General features: G+C 44.1%; 1 long non-coding RNA gene across 1 annotated transcript; it reads right to left on the reverse strand.

Moving 5' to 3' along the window:
- Positions 1-11: 11 nt before the first annotated feature.
- On the reverse strand, positions 12-1,395 carry LOC128626408 (uncharacterized). The gene is made up of 3 exons (XR_008390352.1): positions 1,277-1,395; positions 746-898; positions 12-49 (listed from the first exon to the last, which is right to left on the reverse strand). It is a non-coding gene; the product is annotated as an uncharacterized LOC128626408 (long non-coding RNA).
- Positions 1,396-3,997: the final 2,602 nt, after the last annotated feature.

Consider the following 3,997-nt stretch of genomic DNA (forward strand, 5'->3'; position numbering starts at 1 on the left):
TTGTCAAAATGGTCAGGGCATCCAGGTAATCCTGCTGCAGGTTCTTATCCTGAAGGAACCAGGAAGCTCAGAGACTTCCAAGGTGAGCATGACCCAGGAACCAGGACACACTACCCACAGCAAGACTGGGGGATGAGGAGCTAAGCCTTCTGTAGTCTTGCTCAGCCTGACACTCTTTATCTTCCCTGTGGGGCATGGGGCCAGCCCACTCACCACCCCTCTTCCTGAGTCCCCCTCAGAGAACTCCTAAATTAGGTGAGATCTAGCTTCCTTGTCTCTCAAGATATTGTCTTTCCCATGGATAAGTTCTTCCAAAGGACATCTAGTGGGAACAGAAAGGGCTTCTTCTCCATCCCTAGGGAGCCAAGCTGTGGACAAACAGCAAAGGCAGGAGAATAGTATGGGGCTCCTTCTATCTCCCGTGAATGCTTCTTCCTATGACAATCAGAAAATTTTAGCTTTACTCATCCCTTTATGGGGGAAGACAGTGAAGAGCTGAAAGGCATGTTACATAGCATGCCAGCAGGGAAGGAGACACTTTTTAACAGAGTCCAAATTCCTGAGGTCTCTTCCTTGGTCAGTTAGAGTCTCCAGTGGGATTAAGTGAAGGATTGAAATGTGGGAGAAGTAACTGTACTAGCCCCTACTCCCCAAGTCTCGTTGAAGGCCAGGCATTTTTTTCTGGAGGGTAGGCAAAGAGATGGCAGAGAAGAGATGCTGGAGAAGCAGAGTGACCAGGAAGTACCTTCTCCACAACGCAGTTGTGGTAGTGTTGGAGGACCAAGGCCAGGATGTCGTCTAAGTACAGGAAGATGATTGTGTTGTTCTCCTCAATAATTTTCCTGTAGCTTAAATAAATAGTACTGCACACCATCGCCCATTTCCTCTGCTGATGTTCCTGTAGGGGGAAAAGGAAATCTTGGCTCCTCCCTACCTTACCCTCCTTGCCTGATGGGGAAACAGAGGTTCAACAAGGAAAAGGTGTCCCAGAGGGTGTGGGAGGGAAGATGGGGCAGTGGAGTGATGACAGTTGGGGAAAGAGGGCATGCAGCTGCTGAGACCAGGGCCCAAAGTGTGGACAGGAGGAAGCAAGAGAAAGGAGGGAGCAGGAGGGAGGGTAGAGGGTGGGAGGACCTTTCCCACATTTGGTCGGAGGGAAAGAGAAGCCCTTATAGGTGCATCACAAAGCCTCAGAGAAGTGGGAGGCTGGGGTGATGGGGATGCCTTTGAAGACTCTATGAAGGAGGTGGGCAGAGCCATCTGGGAATGGTATCACCTTCATAAATTTCAGGATGAGCGATGAGGCCTTGTCAGTGAGGACAGCACTATATAGTCCAACTTCTTCCAGGACTATCTTCAGATGTTTCCTGGATACAACACTGAGCGCCACGGCAATGCCCTGTAACAGGGAGAGCCTCAACCCCATGCCACAGCTTAGGGTGAGCCAAGCACCTGCTATGCCCCCCCGGAAGCAAGATTTAGAGAGAGGAAGGGAGAGGAGAGGAGAGAAAAAAAATGAAGAGAAATTCGGTTGCCTAGAGTTGCACTGTTTAAAATCCAGATGGAGAACAAAATATCTTTGCAAGAACTAATTCAAGAAGACAATGAATAAAAAGAAATCAGACTCACAGGTTTAAAAAAAAGCTGGTATTATCAAATCCAATACTACGCAATTGAGGATACCTTTATATGTCCTGGGAATTCAGAGAATGTTTGTTCTGATGAGGGAACAGAGAGGGAAGAACAAATCTCAGGCACTTTATTGACAGGATTGGGTAGCTAATCATAGAGGGGACGGAAGAGAGAGAAGACACAGACAATGCCCAGATTTCTAGGAAGAGAACGAAACAGTCTTAACTCTATTCACTGAAATAGGCCAGTGAAATGGGAAGCCTGTCTCGGTTGGAGAGAGAGGAACACGTGGGTCCCTGGATGAGTTGTATGGGAGGTATTGCACCACAACCGAGCGGAAATGTTGTCCATGCCAGTGGACCTGAAAGTTGGAACTAGAAGGGGATCTGGGAATCAATAACTAGACTGAGCCAAAAGCACCAGGGCTTGGGGACTCTCTGGTTCCCTCCAGGAGAAGATTTTAACTTAAATCCCTCTGTCTCATAACAGGCCTCTTTGACTGCAGTGTCAGCTGAGCTTCTCCTGAGAGCTTATCCAATGAGGAGGCCTGGCCACAGACCCAAAGAAATGGTCAACACAGACATACAAGTGCCATCTGTTTTCCAACTGGCTTATTCATACTGCAAGGGCCACCATTAAGAACCTGTAGCAAGGGAAGGCAGAGTGGAGGACCTCGAGACATTGAAAGACTCCAGGACACAGATCCTCAAGAGGGAGTGAGATTTTAGTGGGACTTATAGACTCTTACTCCAAGTAGATGAAGGGAAATCTTTACCTGGTTAAAAAGGAGGGACTAGTGGAGTATCAAAGGGGGGTTCTACATATAGGTCATGCATAGCAACAGCAATCCTGAGACAGAAGAACAAAGTTGGAGGAATCACGCTGCCTAATATCAAACCATACTACAAGGCCACAGTAATCAAAACAGTCTGGTACTGGCATAAAAACAGACACACAGATCAATGGAACAATACAGAGCCCAGAAATAAACCCACACATTTAGAGTCAAGTAATATTCAGCAGAGGAACTAAGCGCATACAATAAGCTAAAGATAGTTCATTTAATAAATGATGTTGAGAAAACTGGACAGACACATGTATAAAAATGAAACTAGACCACCTTCTTACACCACACACAACAATAAATTAAAAATGGATTAAAGACTTGAACATTAGAGAGCAAACCATAAAAATCCTAGAAAATAATATAGGTAGCAAAATCTCAGACATAGCTCATAGCAATATTTTATCACATATATCTCCCCCAGCACTGGAAACAAAAGAAAAAATAAACAAATGGGACTATATCAAACTAGAATTTTTCTGCATACCAAAGGAAAACATCAACAAAATAAAAAGAAAACCCACAGGACAGGAGAACATATTTGCCAATACATCTGATGAGAGGCTAATATCTAATTTATGAAGAACTTACAGAACTCAACATCAAAAATTTCTACAACTCAATTGAAAAATGGGCTAAGGACCTGAATAGACCCTTTTCCAAAGAAGATCTACAGATGGCCAATACACATATGAAAAGATGCTCAAGTTCACTCATCATCAGAGAAACACAAATTAAAATCACAATGAGATATCATCTCACACTCGTCAAAATGGCCATCATCAATATATCAACAAACAACAAGTTCTGGTGAGGATGTGGAGAAAGGGGAGCCCTTTGGCACTGTTGGTGCAAATGCAGACTGGTGCAGCCACTGTGGAAAGTAGTATGGAGATACCTTAAAAAATTAAAAATGAACCTGCCTTTTGACCCAGCGATCACACTTCTGGGAATATATGCGAAGAAACCCAAAACACTACCTCAGTAGAACGTAAGCACCTGTATGTTCACTGCAGCATTATTGACAATCAGCAAGATATAGAAACAGCCCAAAGGTCCATCAGTGGATGAGTGGATAAAACAACGATGGGACATTTACATAATGGAATACTACACAGCCATAAAAAGAAGAAAATTTCTCCCCTTGCAACAGTATGGATGTATCTTGACAACAATACGCTAAGTGAACTAAGCCAGAGCAAGACAAATACCAAGTGATTTTACACATACGTGGAATCTAAAGAACAAACTTAACTAACAGGCAACATAGAGACAGACTCATAGATAGAGAGCAGGCTGACAGATATGAGCAGGCTGACAGATAGAGAGCAGGCTGACAGTTGGTGGGTGGAGGGTTGAACAAAAGGAAACAAGGACTCATGGACAACAGTGTGGTGATTGTGGGGGTGGGGGTATAAGGAGACTAGATGGTAATGGAAAATATACAATAAAAATAAATTAGTTTTAAAAAAGAAGGATGTTTATTCTATTCTGTCCCTCTTCCTACATCCCCCCTTAGCC

This window comes from Artibeus jamaicensis, unplaced genomic scaffold, assembly GCF_021234435.1.
Source record: "Artibeus jamaicensis isolate MK-2021 breed Jamaican fruit bat unplaced genomic scaffold, CSHL_Jam_final scaffold_584, whole genome shotgun sequence".
Classification (NCBI taxonomy): Eukaryota; Metazoa; Chordata; class Mammalia; order Chiroptera; family Phyllostomidae; genus Artibeus; species Artibeus jamaicensis.